The sequence below is a fragment of the Cervus elaphus genome, chromosome 1, assembly GCF_910594005.1.
Source record: "Cervus elaphus chromosome 1, mCerEla1.1, whole genome shotgun sequence".
Taxonomy (NCBI): domain Eukaryota; kingdom Metazoa; phylum Chordata; class Mammalia; order Artiodactyla; family Cervidae; genus Cervus; species Cervus elaphus.
This window is the reverse complement of record NC_057815.1, coordinates 26,970,707-26,992,612: the sequence shown is the minus strand read 5'-3', so window position 1 is coordinate 26,992,612 and position 21,906 is coordinate 26,970,707.

The following is a 21,906-nucleotide window of genomic DNA, read 5'->3' as shown; positions in this document are numbered from 1 at the left end:
TCATTTTGTGTATTCCACAGCTATTTTTTGTTACCACTGGGATTACATTTAATATCCTAATTTTAAGATATCTTAATTTGAATTTATACTGATTTAATTTCATAATGTTTAAAAATTCCACTCATTCGAAACTGTGTCCCCACGCCTTTCATTGTTGTCCCTAAATTCTATCTTTGTGTATTTTGTAGCCAAAAGCTTTCATAATAACTTTTAAATGCAATAGTCTTTTTTATGTAGCAGCCAAAGTGTGGAGTTACAAATCAAAATTACACTAATGCTAGTCTTTAGAATAATATATTTTTTAATATGTTACTCTGCTACACCATGTGAAAACAAAAAGTGGAGTTACAGATTATTGTCAAAGTAAAAATAGCTTTAACAATTCTCTATGCATTTACTTTTATTGATATTCTGTTTCTTCATACATCTTTGAGTTATTTCCTTGTCCTTTCTTTTCATCCTACAGGACTCTCTTGAGTATTTCTTGCAGGTTATGTTTAGTGATAAAAAACCGTTTAAGCCTTTGTTTATTAAAGAATGTCTTAATTTTTCCTTTGTTTGTGAAGATCAGTTTTGCCAGAAAAAGGATTCTTGGTTGACAGGTGGTTACTTTTAACCCTCTAAATATAGACACATAATTTTTATATCGCTTCACTCTTCACCTTATTTTGCTTTACAGGTATTGCATTTTCTACAAATTGAAAGGTGTGTGTGTGTGTGTGTGTGCATTTTATTGCTTTGCAACAAATAAACCTTTTACTGTCATTTTTCCAACAGCATTTGCTTACTTTGTATCTCTGTGTCGCATTATTGTTAATTCTTGTAATATCTCAAACTCTCCCTCAGCAAAATGATTATGAATTACTGAAGGCTCACCTGATAGCTAGCATTTTTTAACAATAAAGTATTTTAATTAATATATGTACATTTGTAATACATAGTGCTATTGCATACTTAATAGGCTATAGTACATTGTAAACATAACTTTTACATGCTTGGAAAAACTAAAAAACTCATGTGACTCAAATTATTGCAATATCTGCTTTATTGCAGTGGTCAGGAACCAAACCTACAACATCTTCGAGTTGTACTTTCTGGCCGCCAAACTTTCTGATGGGAAATAGATTTATAACCTTATTGAAAATCACTTGTATGAGACAAATTGTTTCTGTTTTGCTGTTTTCAAGATTTTCTCTTTGAGTTTGGCTTTTGAAAATTTTATTGTGTTGCAATGTGAGAATCTGAGTTCTTTTGGGGTTTGTTTAGTTACTTGGATATTAGCTACCTGCATTTCATTAAATTTAGGAAGTTTTCACTCATTACTTGTTCAAACATTCTCAATAATTCCTTTACCTCTCTTTTCCTCTATTGAAGCTCATGTAATGTATTCTTTGGTCAACTTGATTGTGACTCACAGGTCTCTTAGGCTCTGTTGACTTTTATTAACTCTTTCTGTTCCTTAAAATTAGTAATTTCCACTCTTCTATTCTTTAGTTTGCTAATGCCTTCTTTGGCCTGCTAAAATATGACTTGAATCCCTTAGTGAAATTTTTACTCCAATTATATTCCAATTATTGTACTTTTTGGCTCCATAATTTCTTTTTGCCTTTTTTTTTTAGCTCCCTCGATCTTTATTGACATTTACATTCTATTACATATTATTTTCTTGACTTTTTCCATGTCTTCTTTTAGTTCTTTGACCATCTTTAAGACAGTTTTTTTTAAAGTTTTTTTATCTAGTAAATGTACCATCAAGTCTTTTTCAGTGACAATATCTGTTGATTTATTTTTTTAGAATGAGATGTACTTTCTTGTTCTTTACCTGTCTTTTTTTTTTTTTTTAAACTGGATATTTGAATCTAATAATGTGGTAATCAGATTCTCCCCATTTCCCAGGGTTTGCTGATTTTATTGTTTTTTGTTTGTTTGTTTGTTTTTGTCTTTGATTGTGGTAATCAGGCTCTATTTTGAGGATCAGCCTGAAGTATAAACTTAATTTTTTCTCAGGTCTTTTACAAGACTTTTCCCTAGCATTTTTCGCCATTTTATAATTATCCCCTTATATACTTTGCTTTCAAATTCTGGTTCCTAAAAGGAAGAGAAGAGAAAAACAGTGAGAAGGTAGGGTGCTGGATTTTGAATTTCTTGGGAGTCATTTCAGATGGAGAAGGAATTGTCAACCATGGGGGAAGGTGCACCAACAATGCATCAACAATCACTGCCCTGCTATTTGTCTGCACCTTTGTGATCAGAAGCAGCACTCAACAATCAGAGCACAGATTCCTGATATTTAAAGGACATGTGGTGTTTTTTGTTTTTTTTTTTTTTGCCAGCCTTGGCTCCCCCAAACTGTATATAAATTGAAGGATGGATGACAGAAAACTGGTACAATGTTAGGACTTGATCTAACACTAACTTGACCTAAACTAACTTGAACTAACTTAAACTTGATCTAAACTAACTACGTAGCATCGTCTAGCCTCTCTTGGAAGTTCCAAGCCTTCAGCAGACTCCAGAGTTCCAAGATAGTTGAATCTTTACATAAGACCGATTCTGCCAGTGCAGTTGTTGTTTAGGTAGAGTAGAGATTCCTGGTGTTTCCTACACCACCATCTTCCCAGATTCTCTGTTGATTTTTGTATGTTAAACAGGCTATACTTTACTGGGACAAGTCTCATTTAGTCATACTACACAATTTGTTTCAAATGTTGCTATATTCAATTTGCAACTAATTTGTTCCAGATTTTTATACCTATATTTATACATAATATTGGCTCTATTTTTATTATAATATCTTTAAGTATATTTTTATCAGGGCAATATTTTGATTGTATACTGAGATATGGATTCTTCCATCTACTTTTTTTTGAGAAGATTGTGAAAAAAAATTATTGTTAGTTGTTTAAATGCTTGATAGAATTTACCAAGTAAGTCCTCTGCACCTGGGTGCTCCTTTGTGGTGAGTTTATAATTACTGATTCAATGTCTTTAATTATCACAAATCAGTTCAGATTTTCTATTTTTCCTTGAGTGAGTTCCAGCAGTTTGTATGCTTCTAGAAATTTGTCCACTTATTCTATATTATACATTTTGTTGATATATAGATATTTATAGTATACAATAATCATATATTTTGGGGGCTTCCCTAATAGCTCAGTTATCAAAGAATCTGCCTGTAATGCAGGAGACCCAGTTTCAATTCCTGGGTCAGGAAGATCCTCTGGAGAAGGAAATGGCAAGCCATTCCAGTATTCTTGCCTGGGAAATCCCAAGGACAGAGGAGCGTGGTGGACTACAATACATGGGCTCACAAGAGTTGGACACAACTTATCGACTAAACCACCACCATAACCATACTTATTTCCAGAAGGTTGTTGTTAAGTCTGTTTCTTCATTTCTTATTTTAATGATTTAATGGTTTTGCCTCTTCTTTTTTGGTCAGTCTAGGTAAAGTTTTGTCAAATTTGTTAATCTATTGAAAGAACTAATTCTTAGTATCATTGATTTTCTAAATGTTTCTCTCATCTCTATTTCATTCATTGCCACTCATAATTTCCTTCTTTCTATATAAGTTCTGTTTGGGGTGCTATATTTTTTAATTCCTAAAATAGAAAGTTAGGTTTATTGATTTGAAATATTTTTGTTTTACAAATTCCCTCTGGGTACTGCTCTTACTGTATCTCATAATTATTTGTATGTTGTATTTAAGATTTATGTCTGTACATGTGTACTAAGTCACTTCAGTCGTGCCCAAATCTTTGCGACCCCATGGACTGTAGCCTTCCAGGCTCCTCTGTCCATAGGATTTTCCAGGCAAGAATACTGGAGTGGGTTGCCATTTCCTTCTCCAATTCATGTCTGACATTTTGATACTTGTTTTTCACTTGTCTTGTTTCTTGCTGAATTTTTCCTTGACTATCTTTTTAAAATAGATATTTCTATGGTCCTATATTGATTCCTTTTTTTTTTAATGATAGCTTTCAAAGTTATTTTTGTGGTTGTCCTAATGATGACAGTTACCATGTTAACTTTTAAAAATACAGTTTTGATTATAAATTTAATTCAGTAATATACAGAAGTTTGCTCCCATATATCTCCATTTCTTCCTTCATGCTAGCATCATAGAACATATGTCTTTATACATCATGTGCCCAGCAACACATTTTTATACTTATTAATACAGTTGTCTGTTTAGTCAGAAGAAAAAACTGCAAAGAAAAATATATTTATACAGTCTTTTATGTAGCTATCTTTCTCACAGCTCTTCATTTCATTGTGTAGACTCAAGTTCTTGCCTAGTATACTTCTGTTTCAGCCATAACAACTCTTTCTAGTATTTCTCATAGTACTTCGTACATGATCTTAAAGATTGAGGGCAAAAGGAGAAGAGGGCTACAGAGGATGAGATGGCTTGAGAGCATCACTGACTCAATGGACGTGAACTTGAGCAGACTCTGGGAGATAGTGGAGGACAAGGAAGCCTGGTGGCCTGCAGTCCATGGGGTTGTGAAAAGTCAGACAGTACCTACCGACTGAAGAACAACAACATAGTGAGGGGATAGTCTGCTAGCTATTCATTTTCTCAGTTTTATTTATCTGAACTTGTCTTTATTTCTTATTCATTTTGAAAAATAGTTTTGCTGGATGTTGGAATTCTTGATATATGCTCTTTCCCCAGCAGCAGCATTAATACATCATTCTACTGTGCTCCTCTCTGTACTCCATGGTTTCTGACAATAAATCTGTAAATCTTATAGAGCATCCCTTTTATATGATGAATTGCCTCTCTCTTACTGTTCACATGATTTTTCTTCTTCTTTGTCTTTCAACAGTTTGTTATGCTTCAAAAATGTGTTATGTTTCTTTGATTGTATTGTACTTGGAGGTTTCCAAGCTGGTGCTAGTGGTAAAGAACTTGCCTGCCAATGCTGGAGACATAAGAGATGGAGGGTTTGACCCCTGGGTCAGGAAGATCCCCTGGAAGAAAGCACGGCAAACCACTCCAGTATTCTTGCCTGGAGAATCCCAAGAACAGAGGAGCCTTGTGGGCTAGAGTTCACAGGGTTGCAAAGAATCAGATGTGACAGAAGCAAGTTAGCTCAGCATGACATACGTTGTACCTGGAGTTCATTGAGATTCATTGGTGTGTGGTTTAATAGTTTTGCAGCCATTAAGTCCTCAAATATCATTGTTGCCCCTTTCTCTTCCATCCTCTGAACCTCCAGTTGTGCATATGTTGATGCCTTAATAGAGGCCCGCAGGTGTCTGAGGCTTTGTTCATTTTTCTTTATTCATTTTACTTTCTGCACTTAAGATGGGATAACTTCAGTTATCCTATAATCCACTGCTTCTTTCTTGTGCTTGCCCAAACTTGAAGTGGAATCACACTAATACATTTTTTATTTAATTTACTGGACTTTCCACCTCCAGAAATGCACTTTGTTCCTTTTTACTATCATAATTTCTGTCATCTTATTCATGCTATCTTCAGTTACATATTATTCTCATATCTTCTTTTAGTTCTTGACATATAGCTACTTTGGATCTTTGAGCATTTTAAAAATAGCTGATTTAAAGTCTTTTTCTAGGCAGTCTAATATCTGAATTTCCTCAGTGATGGTATATTATTATTTTTTATTTTATTGTTCATATATATAATATATATACATGCATTTTATATCTTATTTTTATTTACCAATTACTGAAAAACATGCCTTAAAGTATCCTATCATGATATTGAATTCATGTATTTCTATTTGTAGTTCTATCAATAGTTATTTCGTATGTGATTGTGAAGTACAGTTATTAACTATATACAAGTTTTAAATTACAATTATTGCCTAGTAGATTCAATATTATTGCCATGTGGAGATTCTATTTTTTATGTAAAGCCTTTTTTTTTGCATGAGGAAATGTTTTGTGAAATATTAATATGAAAAATAATGGCCAAATACTAGAAATATATAACTTTGTATAAGCAGTTCATGTATATATGTTAATATGTATAAATCTACCTCTACATTAGTATTATTACTATGCCCATTTTTAATTAATTTGAAAAAATTAAACAGTTCACAAAGGACAGACTATAATTCTTGGCAGTCTAGTTACAAGAGTTTTTGTTCATTTTCTGTTTGTTTCTGTACAGCATTTGCTTTATGTACAGGGTAGTTTATTATTTTTCTTTTTAGCATTCCTATGATTGCAAAGTGTCATTTACAAGCAACATTTGCCAGAACTTTAAAAGCTTCTCTATCAATATCTACTTCTATAACAGTGTTTTCATAATTTACCACTCTGGTGTTAGCAACCATCCCTTATGGATTTTTATTTGCTTCTAGTTTATTATTCATGTTTGCTGTAATTTATGCACATGCAATTACTGCATAGAAAGATAAGTTTTTCAGACTTTTGCAGGTAAAACTTTCATTTTTCTTTGAGATATTCATGTTTGGAATTAAATAGCAATAATTAAGTAAAAACAGCATGCTTATTTAAAAAAGGAAATTAGTGATGCACTTCAACAACTATAACCATTTAAGAATTGAATTAACAATTTAATCAAAGGCTTATACCAAGAAACAGGGGTATAACTTCTTTATTTCTTCTACTTATTTATTTCAGAGTTCAGATTCACCATTAACATCTTCTCTCTCTCTTTTTAATCTCTTGGTATCTATTTCCAATCCTAGATCATCTGGATCCATTTTCTTTTTCCATTCACTACCGTTAATCATTTGATTCTGCAATAATGACTACAATAACTTCTTAACTTGCATCTCTGCATCTCATTTTATCAAGTTCCCATATTCCCTCTCTACACTTTGAATAGGACAACTTTACAGCTAATATATGGCACTATCTCTCCCAATTTAATCTGTCTGCCTTGGAAGATAATGAATGCATTTTATCTGAACTGAGAGTATCCTCATAATCTTATTGTTTTACTCCTTACCAAATTATAGCCCTTTCATCTTACTGTTTTCCAAAAAATTTGGCCTTTGCTTATTCTGCCAAGCCCTTCAACAGGATGTCTCACTGGCATTTGGATGTATTATCCATATTGACTGGAATTCTCTTGAAGAGGCCCTTCACAAAGCTGGCTCATTGCCTTCCTACAGATCTCTGCTCACATGTTATTTTCAGTGTGTTCTTTCCTGACTAAACACACATAATCCACCCCAATGTTCCATTTTCTATTAAAGTACCACATATTTTCTTTTTCCATATGAACCTTTGTTATTTTAGAATCGCTTACTTGTTTATGTTTTGTTTTCTTTTACTTTTACAGTATACTATATACTTGATAAAAATAGAAACAATGCTAATTTATGGTTTTCTTCTGTATATGGCACTATGCAGAATGCTTACTCACATGCATCCCAGGTGAATTATAGTTCTTTGGGAGTTGAATACAATGCACTTCCTGATGATCACTTTAATGAAATAAAAGTCTTCTATTATTTGTGGGAAAGAAAATTTAAGTTCAAATTTGACTCTTATTTATAAGGTGTTTGCCCTTAAGATATCAGGGATTCAGTTTTCCTTTGTGAAGTGCAGATAATAATTTATATATTATCATTATTATTATAAGAAATTATGTAAAATGTTCTTCACATTAAGATACTTTCATAAAATTTTATTATTATTGACTCTTTTATTATTGAATTTAGTATACTCCATAGTAAGAAGTCTATTCTTAAGTAATGTTATATTCATCTTGTATTAGTCAAGATTTTCAGTTGCAGATGTTAAAAACTCAATAGAAACTGAAGCAAATGTGTCAGTTATCAGTCTTCAGCTCCCTAAGGTTGAATATGTCCCTGAGGACAGCCCAAATAGTGTAATCCATCTTTATGATTAGGGCAATTTCTTTTGATTATTCAGTATGCAGAAGGTACATTCGGCTCTTTCACAAAAGTGTACCAAACAAGGTCATATCCAGCTACTGCAACATAAAGTGCTCTCACTGAATTTCTTATCTATGAGCCAGTATGTATAGTCATATCCACATCTACTCTATTGCATTAAGAATATTTTGCAACTTGTCCAACCAAGAGAAGGGAAAAAATACTTTTAGCAAGTAAAATTTATTGGCTTATCTCATTTTCCAATTTGATCTGCCTTCACAAAGAGCTGTATTCAGAGGCTTGACTACTGTGATTATGAACTTTTGACCATATATCAGTTCTTCATGGTTTGGCTTGAATTGAGTCTTTATGTATAATCTTTCTTCAGATTATATATGACAGCTCTAACAGAACAGGCAGAATATCATATCCTTATGTTGTTCTTCACTCATCTCTACCCTTATTCCAACCATAATATAACTTTCCAACATGGACTAAAAAAAGGGCTTTTTACCTTCATGACATAATCAAACCAAATAATTCCCAAATAGCATATTCCAGGATGATAATAGATGACAATTAGGTGAGTTCAAGATACACATTTACTTCTGTGGTGATCCCTTTTCAATATTGTGTAATTTATTGACTCAATGAAGAGTTTAACTATGATATCCATTCATTATCTGAAGTTGGAAAAGCTATAGATTATGGAGGAAAGGAAGTAACATAAGGCATTCCATATTTAATAGCATACACCAGTTTCTTGAGGTCAGGTTCATTAAGGTTTTTATTCCTATGTATGGAATGGCCTCTTACTAGATTTCTCAGTATGGATAGTTGAGAAATCTTATCTATGCTGCCCCATTAACTAATCTGAAATAAGCAGAAGGGTGGATTTCTCCACAATGAGCTATGCAGTGCTTGCTGTCTGCTGACTAAACATACTACTAAGAGGGTGGGGCATTAGAGGATGATTTAAGAACTGAAAATTTATATCACCCATATACACACTTTCTTTTAGTAGTATATCTCTTGAAAACCACAGAAAGTCTGTGGTCAACTTGATTTTGCTTATTTCAGGAGTTGTAACCAAAGTAAAAGTGAGTGGAGTCACAAATCTCGAATTTGGACACCGACAAGATTTCTATCCTTTAGAAACAAGCCTACATGTGCTGTACATATCCAAATCCCTAAGCCTAACAGAGTTTATCTGACTATGGCTAAAACAATAAGGTAGACCTAATATTTCCCCTACTTCAATAATGTAACCAGTTTGGTAATTAAATTTCATATGTATTTTGTTCATCTTGTGTCCCAGTCCTGTATTCTTCTGTTTCCCTTCTTCATTATGATTTTTTCAAAAACTGTACATATTCATAGTTCTATAAGGATATGATTTACAAAATACTTTGGTAATTTTGGTTCTTTTATTTTAGGTAGAACATGTGCCATTTTTCAAAAGCAGCATCATATTATGTCCTTCTGTTCTTTAGAACGAGTTAGTCTAAGAAAAACTTGAAACTTCTTTAAGCGTCTCTACAGATGAATAGAGATAGCCAAGAGTTCAACACTAATTTTACAACAAGCAATCTAAATATTTATAGTTTATGAATGCATAGTGTGAATTCTGACACAATATTTCACAGATACAAACTGCTAACTGGTCAACCCAAATTCATTTGGTCAATTCTAAAATTTCAGATCCATCATTTGTAACTTCCCACTTCTGAGTAACACTGTTACTTAATTGAAATCAGAAAATATAAATAAACTAACTTAAACAAAAGACAATTTATTAACTCACATAAATGTGAACAGTGAAAGTAGAATACCTTAAGGCAAAGTGTTCCTAATTATGTTATAGTGCTATTTTATACTCTGTCTCTGTCTTTCATAATAGCTCATTTGCTGCAAATCTAAATCCTCTAGTGTAAAAAGAATATTATGTTTTATTAAATGTCCATGTACCATAGAAAAACTATAATTAGCTTTGTTTGGATCAAATGACGTTTCTTAAATCATTCCTAAAGTAAGCATCAAGCTTTCTATTAATAAATATCCTTGAATTTCTCTCCTTCTCTCATGCACACTCACACACACATGTGCACACACATGTGCATGCACACACACAAACAAACCGTACTACAAAAAGACAGAATCAAGTTATTGATGGCCCAGAAGGACTCTATGAACAGGAGATAGATAGGTATTCACAGAAGTATGGTGATAGTAAAAGCAATATATGTTCACTTGAGTTACTTTGTGCAAGACTCAGAGATACTGGGTGTGAGTTAGAGATGTGAGGGGGCAGTTAACCAACAGAAAAATATGTATGGCACATTCTATCTTTGAAGCATATAAAAGCTGGTAATTTAGCTAGGAAGATATAGGATATCATAAATAACTGTAAAACAAAGAAAAATGTGGTAAAGCTATCATGAAATATTTGTGGATAATCTTTAAAAAGTAGGGGATTATTCCTGTTGGTTTCATATGAATATATCTGCAGCATTTTCTGTATGCATTTCTTCTCTTTATATATATATATAACTTTTGTGCATATATCACTGCTAGCTAACATTGTAGTTCTCTTATTCACTCATATGGCCACAAACACAAAGCAGGAAACATTTTGCTGAAGATTTTGAGCCATGAGTTTGGGTATTTACAATACAGGGCAATACTTTGTATTATTTAAAATAGAATGTTTCCTCTTTAAAATCTTTTCTTAACAACTGCCATTGGTTCATTTGAAATTCCTTTGTTTCCTCCATTATGAGATAGTGAACATATTTAAATAATCCCATTCTAATGAAACTCTGTCAGTTATAGTTAAGTTGGGAAAACAGAACTACAATTGTTATGAGAATAATAAATTTCCTATAGTAACTAGATCATACATAAATATGAAAATCTGGGCATGTGAATATATGGAAAGGATGTTACAGCATCAGAGAAAGCATGACTAATTGGTTAACAGGAAACCAGTTCAGGACTTACAAGGACATTTAACAAGCAAAACATGTCAGATCACCCGAGTGAGATTGAAGTGTGAGCTCAAAGTGATGTCTACGGGGAATGGTCACCTCTTTAAGGTTAAAATATCTGTTATCTGGTTTCCTCGGTGTGTATGCCCAGAAGTGGGATTGCTGGGTCATATGGCAGTTCTACTTCCAGTTTTTTAAGAAATCTCCACACTGTTCTCCATAGCGGCTGTACTAGTTTGCATTCCCACCAACAGTGTAAGAGGGTTCCCTTTTCTCCAGATCTGAAAGAGACACGTGCACCCCAATGTTCATCACAGCACTGTTTATAATAGCCAGGACATGGAAGCAACCTAGATGTCCATCAGCAGATGAATGGATAAGGAAGCTGTGGTACATATACACCATGCAATATTATTCAGCCATTAAAAAGAATTCATTTGAATCAGTTCTAATGAGATGGATGAAACTGGAGCCCATTATACAGAGTGAAGTAAGCCAGAAAGATAAAGACCATTACAGTATACTAACACATATATAAGGAATTTAGAAAAATGGTAATGATAACCCTATATGCAAAACAGAAAAAGAGACACAGATGTACAGAACAGACTTTGGGACTCAGTGGGAGAAGGCGAGGGTGGGATGTTCTGAGAGAATAGCATTGAAACAAGTATACTATCAAGGGTGAAACAGACCACCAGCCCAGGTTGGATGCATGAGACAAGTGCTCGGGCCTGGTGCACTGGGAAGACCCAGAGGGATCAGGTAGAGAGGGAGGTGGGTGGGGGGATTGGGACGGGGAATACATGTAACTCCATAGTTGATTCATGTCAATGTATGACAAAAACCACTACAATATTGTAAAAAAAAAACAAAAAAAAAAAACAAAAAAAAACCAAACAAAACAAACAAAAAAAAAAAACCACTACAATATTGTAAAGTAATTAGTCTCCAACTAATAAAAATAAATGAAAAAAAAGATATCTGTGATCTGCACTCAAGCATCTGGTTAGTGGTCCTCAGTATACTGTTTATCAGTGAGGACACAGCTGAGAAGACAAGCTGGATGAAGAGCAGAAGTGGAGAAGAGCTGGCACTGGCTAGGTGAATCTGTATCTCTCTGCTGCATGTCATCACTGCGTTTTGTATGAGTAGCTATTCTTCACTTCTCCCTTCTATATGTTACTCACATTCCTCTTATGGCCAACTCTACCCTCAAGCCTTAAAGGAAAAATATTGTGAAAAATGTGGTTCCCATATGTAACTTTGTGGATTAACAGCATCTACAATAATCTACTATTTTTTAAATTGTCATTCACATACACTTTATTTATTAGCTGTATTTAAGCTAGGAATATGAAGGAATATAAAGTCTTGTTTCCAACTAACAGGATTTCACTATATCTTGTTGAGAAAATACACATGAACACTCCTTCCAAAGGGAATATATGACACACATGTCACTTTAGCCACTATTTTGTCTTGTTTATTCCTCCCGAAACTGATTCAGTAAAATTGGGAAAGGAGTACATCAAGGCTGTATATTGTCACCTTGCTTATTTAACTTATTTACAGACTACACCATGTGAAATGCTAGCTGCATGAAGCACAAGCTGGAATCATGATTGCCAGAAGAAATATCAACAACTTCAGACACGCAGACGACACTACCCGAATGGCAGGGAGTGAAGAGGGAGTAAAGAGTCTCTTGATGAGGGTGAAAGACAAGAGTGAAAGAGCTGACTTTAAAGTGAACATTCTAGAAACTAAGATCATGGCATCCAGTCTCATCACTTTATGGTAAACAGATGGGGAAAAGAATGGAAACAGTGATAGACAATTTTCCTGGGCTCCAAAATCACCATGGATGGTGACTGCAGCCATGAAACTAAAAGATGCTTGCTTCTTGAAAGAAAAGCTATAACAAACCTAGACAGTGTATTATAAAGCAGAGACATCACTGACAAAGGTATGTATAGTCAAAACTATGGTTTATCCAGTAGTTATGTATGGATGTGACAGTTGGACCATAAAGAAATCTGTGCACCAAAGAATTGATGCTTTGAACTGTAGTGCAGTAACCTAATAAATACACACACACATACCCATATAAATATAAGGAAGGCAAGCAAATGTTACTGCCTTCACTTCTGCATGGTCATATTGTGTATTAATTTTCTGTTGCTCCATAGCAAATTATGACTAAGTATCAGGGCTTAAAATAATACTCACTATCTTACAGTCTTTTCATTCAAATATTGGGCATTGCATTACTGGATTCTCTACTGAGGATCTTAAAAGACTAAAATCAAAATACTAGCCAAGTTGAATCCTTTCTGTAACTCTAGGTTCTGTTTCAAACTTATGCCAGTTTTGATGATATTTATTTTTATGTGATTGTATGATGGAAGTTTCTGCTTTATTAGCCATTATCTGTGGGGTCATTCTCAGTCCTTAGATGCTGCCAACAGATTTTACCAATTTGGTCTCTATATCACTGAGATGCTCCACATCCATAGTCCCTCCTATAATCAAAGGGAAGCAGCAAGGAGTGAGACCAAGTGGGCACCTTAGAATTTTGCTTGCCATTTATGGGCATACCTTTGACTTATTATTTGTGTATTCTACTCTCTATTCCCTTTGGAGAAGGAAATGGAAATCTACTCCAGCATTCTTGCCTGGAGAATTCCATGGACAGAGGAGCCTGGAGGGCTATAGTCCGTGGGGTCACAAAGAGTCGGACACGACTGAATGACTAGCACACTCTTTATTTCATATTCCCTTGACCTTCAAAAGCACCTCAAGTTTTGTGTTCCCTTAACTGCTGAAATGACCCAAGCCTTCTATGAGGATTACTTTTCTGTGTGTACTGGACTGAATCAAAGGATGCCCACATATCTGGTTACATAGTATTTCTGGATGTGTCTGTGAGGTTGTTTCTGGGAGAGTTAGCACTTAGATTAGTGGGCAGAATAAGAGAGGTGTACCATTTAATGTGGTAGGCATTATTAGACTCATTGACGTGAATACAATGAAAGGGTGGAGGAAAGCCAAATACTAACTCTGCCTGATTCCTAGAACTGAAGCATCAGTCTTTTCCTGCTCTGGTACTGGACTCAAAAACACCATCATGGGTGCTTCTGGTTCTCAGCCTTTGAACTTGGAGTGGAGGCTATTTGTCAACCATTTTATTGAAGCATAATTGGCACACAGATAGCTGTGCCTATTTAATGTATGTAATTTGATATGTTTGGAGATGTATATATCCATGAAACCATCACCATCATCAAGGTGATAAACTTATTTATCACATCTAAAAAAAGCCTTTCCTGGGTCTCTTGCTTGGAGGTGACAGGTCACGGCACTTCTCAACTTCATAATTTCATGAGTCAATTTCTTATAATAAATAATATTATAAATAAGAAAATTATTGTTATATTTATATATAAATATAAATTTTTACTAAATCATGTTACAGTTATATTAGTTTTTATGAAATAGGATATATAATGAGATATATGTAATGAGATAATATATGTACAATGTACATCCATTCTATTTGTCTTGCCTCTCAGAAGAATCCACACTAACACATTTTTAATTACTGAAGGTCTTGAGACAGTTTTCAGTTTTTTCTGTGTTGGGTAATTATCTATATTTAGCTTTCACAAAGGATATGAGAATATTAAATAGATTTTCAAAGGATCTCTTGGGTTCTGGATACTTACTTTATATCCATTATGCAATAACAACACATTCCCACCTTGACTTTCAAAATTAATCACTCCAGGAAGTAAAGTAGTCCCTTTCTTCTTCTTGTAGTTTAATGATATACAAAATAGTTGTTTGCTTTGATTTGTTTCCTTTGTGTAAAATGAAGAGAAGATTGCTATAATATGAGCAAACTGCTCAGCTACTTCAGCCACAAGACTCAATGGGTGTAGGATGACACAGAAGAATGCTGTGTAAATTTCTGGCAAGTTGCTATAAGTGAAGACTGTGGTAGACCTTTTCAATTTGGGAGCAGATAACTATTCTACTTCTGAAAATATCTTTTATTTGCCATTGAACACTACTCAGTACAAAAGTAGCTTGGACATAGGTCACCAATTTTTCACATAAACTGAGCTATTCACCACAAATTCAGTATAATCTGGCGCTCCACCCCAAAAAGTTGAGTGTACAAATCATCACTCTATCCCTGAGTAGCTATGATTTATAAAAGATCTGACTTGAGCCTTCCTGAAGGCACGTATACTTTGCATGAGAAAGAGTCTCCAATTCACATGGCTGCTTCTCCTGCATTATTGATGTTTCTGTCTCAGAACACCTTTATGATCTCCTAAGGTGTTCACTATGAACAACTGTTGGAAGAAATAAAAATTGGATCTTATTTACAGAACCTTCTGCATAATATGTTGGCATTACCTGAAAGTGGACAGGGGTAACATTACAATTCTGCTCAGGTTTCATATAAGAGACGGTGTCAAAGAGAAATCCTTCCAGTAGACAGAATTTAAAGCAGTGCCCGGTCAGGGATTTAGAAAAAACACAACTGAAAATTGGTACTGAGTAGTTCTTAGAGATGTATGTGGGGCTTCTTATAATGATGACAGATATAGAGGCAATGAACAATGGTGAGGGTAGATTTTGGTGAGAACTAACATCTACTATAAAGCAACTGTCTCATAACTGTTCTTTAGTTTCTTCAGACAAATGGGAATCCACTTACTCAAGTAGAGAAGAAACTCTGTTTCTAGTGGCAAAAGTTTCAGGAAAAATTTAGAGTAAAATTTTCATCTATATGAATCCATTCACGTGGTTCCAACTCAATTTTCAGGATCTTATTCACACCCAATCATTGCCCTGATATTAACATAAAATAAATCACAATGCTATGAATTCGATTCATTTTATAATTTTCTAGTAAAATGCATTTATGCATGGCTTCTGAATTGTCAACTCCCCAAACTATGACTTCTGAATTGTCAACTCCCAAAACTAGGAGTGCTATCTAAGATCAACTCTAACCACATTTGAACCTCTAAGCCATAGTAAGGAAAAGAAAGAAGAAGTTATATGTCAATTGTATCAATACTAGCCAAAGCACAAAAGTCATCAGAACAATAAGTTGCCAATGTTGTACATTTCAGACCCACAAGGTATGACTTCAGGACTGAACCCCTGACTCATGTGCTATTCTGGTTCTCCTACCTCTCAGAAGAATACATAAATAACAAAGAAAGCAAAACAGATTGATATTATAAACTTCAAAATATAAAGAATATTCAAAATATAAGCTTCAAAATATAAAACCCTGCAAAATTAACTATATGAGTTATTCAATCTTGCTTAGAGAGAAACAATAATATTATCAAAATCCTTTTACAAATTTTCTCAAACTACATACAAGTCCCTAAGGCTTTCAGCTCTCCCATTCAATTTCTCTCTCTCTCTTTACAATACATATATACACTACAAATATAATAGCAGACCAAATCATGGCTGTATCATTTTATTTTTATAGCTATAGATGTATATCATTCAGTTGTGCTAAAGTTAAGAATATGTAAATTTACCCAAGAATACTTTATTACTTTTAAAAAATAGACAAAATTTTAATTTCCTCAAAAATAAGCAGTATATATTTTTTCTACAAATGAAATTGAATTAATTGGCACTTGTGAAAAATACAAGAAATATAATTAAATTTCAGGTTACAAAGAAAGACTTAAAAAGAGTAGACAGACTGAAATAAAGATAATGTTGAAGCAGCTCCTGTAGCTCAATACCAGAAAAACAAACAGCCCAGTTGAAATGTGGGAGGAAGACCTAAACACACATTTCTTCAAAGAATACTACAGATGACTAACAAACACATGAAATGATGCTCAACATCGCTCATTATTAGAGAAATGCAAATCAAACCTCTAATGACATATCACCTCACACAGGTCAGAACAGCCATCATCAAAAAATCTACAAACAATAAATGCTAGAGAGGGAAAGTGTGGAGAAACAGGAACCCTCTTGCACTGTTGGTGGGAATGTAAACTGACACAGCCACTATGAAGAACATTATGGAGATCAGTTTAAAAAATAAGGAATAAAACTAGCATATGACCCAGCAATTCCACTATTGGGCATATACTCTGAGAAAATCATAACTGGAAATAGAACTGCCATATGACCCAGCAATCCCACTTCTGGGCATACACACTGAGGAAACCAGATCTGAAAGAGACACGTGCACCCCAATGTTCATCGCAGCACTGTTTATAATAGCCAGGACATGGAAGCAACCTAGATGCCCATCAGCAGATGAATGGATAAGGAAGCTGTGGTACATATACACCATGCAATATTACTCAGCCGTTAAAAAGAATTCATTTGAACCAGTCCTAATGAGATGGATGAAACTGGAGCCCCTTATACAGAGTGAAGTAAGCCAGAAAGATAAAGAACATTACAGCATACTAACACATATATATGGAATTTAGAAAGATGGTAATGATAACCCTATATGCAAAACAGAAAAAGAGACACAGAAATACAGAACAGACTTTTGAACTCTGTGGGAGAATGTGAGGGTGGGATATTTCAAAAGAACAGCATGTATACTGTTTATGGTGAAACAGATCACCAGCCCAGGTTGGATGCATGAGACAAGTGCTCCGGCCTGGTGCACTGGGAAGACCCAGAGGAATCGGGTGGAGAGGGAGGTGGGAGGGGGGATCGGGATGGGGAATACGTGTAAATCTATGGCTGATTCATATCAATGTATGACAAAACCCACTGAAATGTTGTGAAGTAATTAGCCTCCAACTAATAAAAAAAATTAAAAAAACAGAATTAAATTTAAAAAAAAAAAAAAAAAGAAAAAGACATATGTACCCATATAGTCAAAGCTATGTTTTCTCCAGGAGTCATATGTTGACGTGAGAGTTGGACCATAAAGAAGGCTGAGACCCAAAGAATTGATGCTTTTGAACTGTGGTGCTGGAGAAGACCCTTGGACAGCAAAGAGATCAGACCAGTTAATCCTAAAGGAAAGCAACCTTGCATATTCATTGGAAGGACTGATGCTAAACACTTTGGCCACTTGATGAGAAGATCTGACTCATTAGAACAGACCCTGATTCTGGGAAAGTTCGAAGGCAGGAAGAGAAGGGAACAATAGAGGACAAGTGGTGGGATGGCATCACCGACTCAATGGACATGAGTTTGAGCAAGCTCCACGAGATGGTGAAGGACAGGGAAGCCTGGTGTGCTGCAGTCCATGGGGTCTCAAAGGGTCAGACTTGACTGAACGACTGAGAAACAGCAGCAATAGCCCCAGTGTTTACTACAGCTCTATTTACAGTAGATGTGACATGGAAGCAACCTAGATGTCCATCAACGAATGGATAAAGAAGATGTGGTACATGTACACAATGGAGTACTGTTTACTCGTCCGGTCGTTAAGTGATGCAACCCCATGGACTGTAGCCCACCAAGTTCCTATGTCCACGGGATAATACTGGAGTAGGTGCCATTTCTATTTCCAGGGAATCTTCCCACCCCAGAGACTGAACCCATGTCTTCTGCATTGGCAGGCAGATTCTTTACCACTGAGCCACCGGGCAGCCACAATGGAATATTACCCAGTCATAAAGCAGAACGCACCTGAGTCAATTCTAGTGAGGTGGATTGAACCTAGAGCCTGTTATATGGAGTGAAGTAAGTGAGGAAGAGAAAAATTTCCTATATTAGCACATCTATATATAATCTGGAAAATTGTACTGATGAACGTATACACAGGACAGAAATAGAGATGCAGACATAGAGAACAGACTTTGTACGCAGAAAGAGAAGGAGAGGGTGGTGCAGATTGAGAGGGCAGCCTTGAAACATGTTCATTACCATGTGTAAAATAGATAGCTAATGAGAAGTTGATGTATAACACAGGAAACTCAAACCGGTACTCTGTGACAACCTAGGATGGGGTGGGAGGTGTTGAGGCGGTTCAAGAGGGAGGGAACATGTATACACTTATGACTGATTCATATTGTTGTATGGCAGAAGCCAACACAAAATTGCAAAACAATTATCCTCCAATTATAAATAAATTAAAAAATAAAATGAAGATTTTCATATACTTTTAAACACATATATATTCAAATTAAAACACAATCATTTTTATTTTCTATATATTATTATTTTGCAAATAGTGCAAATATATAATAATTCACAATTGCCAGTTTTTCTTATGTAAATCATAAAATTTCCATTTAGTTTTACAATGTTTTAACACAAGTACATATTTAAGGAAATAATATATGTGTGTGGGACATTACAATGCTGTATTATTTGGGAAATTTCTTTATATATGATCTAAATAATTATATTAAAACTGATATTTGTTTGAGATTTTATTAAAAATAAACCATAAAATAATCCTTGATATTTGAAAAAACTTCTCCACAATAACTAAAAATGAATTTTCCCATTGCATTGTGAGAACATATATCAGTTTCTATCTTGTTTCTAATTTTAATTCTCTATAGATACTTAGAAAAGACAAAGTAGAACTAATTGACAGAATGTTCCCACAATGTAAAAACATCTGCTTACTAATACCTGAATGGAGAGCTCAGATTCCTTATGAATAAATGCTAACAGGAACAGGGGCTTGGGTTTTCTAAATATAACATTGTTACATAATATTTTTAGGTTATTTTTTATTTCAATTTTTTAACATGGAATATTAGGCAAGGTTTAAATCATAAACACCAGTGAGACTAGATTTCAAACTATTAGTTTTTCTCACTACATAAAACTTGAAAGCTAGAATTTTTCTCCTTGTATACCAAATATTGTAGATGATTTTTCTTGATAACATTATTACTATAAGAACAATTTCATTGTTATTGAAATGACAGAATAAATAATACTTTCCCTTAATTTCCTTCATATGTACTTTTGAGTTATATAGTGTCAAAGTAAATCTTCATAGAAAAATTCAGGATTTTAAAAATTGAATCCAGGCTGTGTCTTTCTTTTTTTTTTTCTGCAGCTGAATTTTTGACACTATTCTTGAAAATGACTTAGAGTTTTTACTTAGTGCTTTTTTTCTCTATTTCCTACAGGCTTTCTGAAATTCATCTATGCCATTGAATAAAAAATAGAAAGTAAAAGAACCACAGAACTGTATAGATTATGGTTCCAACCTGATTCCAAATTGGATGTTCCACACAGAAAAATGTCAAATGGGTCTACAGAAACCATTCAGATGCCATTAATCAGGGACTTTTTGTTATTCACTGATTTCCATAGCCTTTCTCACTATCAGTCTCAAATTTTATTGCATGCTGCATCCCTAGGGATTTTTCTATTCTCTTTCTTCCTTTTTTACAGAAAGATATTTTTAAACGTACATCTTCCCCTCTGAATTCCACTCCCATTAACTGCTGTGCACAGCTTGCTCGAATGCAAACATTTTCCTCTGTAAAAAGATATTTTATTTTCAGTCCTAAGGTAATGACTTATCCAAGTTTGGTCCTTTTTATGTGCGAATGGTACTAAATCCTGTGAATAATTAAAGTATATTCTTCTAAGGAAAAATAGCAAGATAATGATTAAATTGATTATCTATTTGTATTCAAATCTATAAATTCCAAAAATCTGTGTTGATGTGACAACGATCTTTTGAATATTTTTAGAAAACAGATTTTAATATCTAACTTGTTCAATGTGGTGTGGAGAGCTAAGCTATTTTGATTACAAACTAAATATTTACAACTCACTAGGTATCTTTTATGTACAGAAGCACATTTTATAATCTTTCCAAAGCTTTGTAGAAGGGTTTATCATGTTATTCTTATAGATAAGAAATTGGCTTAGAAAGTTTAAGAAATATATTCATGATCCTAAGACACTAATTCTTGCATAGAACATGAAAACTGTAAGCTTGTGTTCTAATCTGGAAACTATTATGTTATCACAGAGTACAAAATCAGGGCTACTATAGAAGCAAAATATTTCAGGCTTTTAAACTGAAATCAAGTATATTTCACATATATTTTAATTCACCACAAGAGCAAAACCAAGGGTTTCATTAGTCATGTTTCCCACATAATCTAATGAAACAAACAAATATATGCTTAGAAAATAACCATTATTTTTGAATTTTCAGAAGTGCTCCTAGCTATGCCAGATATTAGTTATGCTAACAGCCAACTAACTTCACTTTTACTAGGTCCTTCAGAGGCAAATAAACAAATTTTGTTTTCTGCCATCTAAAAGGATACTACGGTATGTATTGGAAAAGGAAACGATCACTTCATAAGGCTTTTTACGGAAGATCCTTTATAGTTAAAGGATCAGTCAGTTCAGTTGCTCAGTCGTGGCTGATTCTTTGCGACCCCATGGCCTGCAGCACGCCAGGCTTCCCTGTCCATCACCAACTCCCGGAGCTTATTAGGTACCAACTTACATAGGTACTGTCAGGTTGCATGAATATCCAGAACTTAATCTGTTTAGACCTAAAGATAACCAAAGTTGTCTGTTTCTTTCACCTCATTGTCAGTTATCCAAGTAGATTAATATAGAAACTAGGTTTCAAGTGAGAAAGATACACAAATACTTGAGTATAAATCCTATTTCCAACAAATAACATTAGTCTCTTTTCTTGCATATCTAAAATTTGTTTCCAGACTATGGTCAAATTGCTTTCCTTTCTCAACAAGATTCACCTCTTCACCTGGCATGAAAGTATCTGGAGGGTAGAAAACCAATATTGTTATTTGTGGTTATTTACTGTATTCTCTCTGCTTATCTCAGGGCCTGCCACAAAGTAGTTATCCAAACAAAATGAGTAATTTTATTGAATAATAAGCGAAGAATTTTGTGAAAAATCCTTGACTGAATATTATTGAAAGATGTAGATGAATGTCATACTACTTACAATCTACAGTAATCGATAGTTTTGTACAGGAAACAATTTAATGTTTGTATGCACCAAGTATAATAAACTCACAAAAGAAGATCTGCTAGAGTTAAAATTCATGAAGTTGGACTAATCAAGGAAT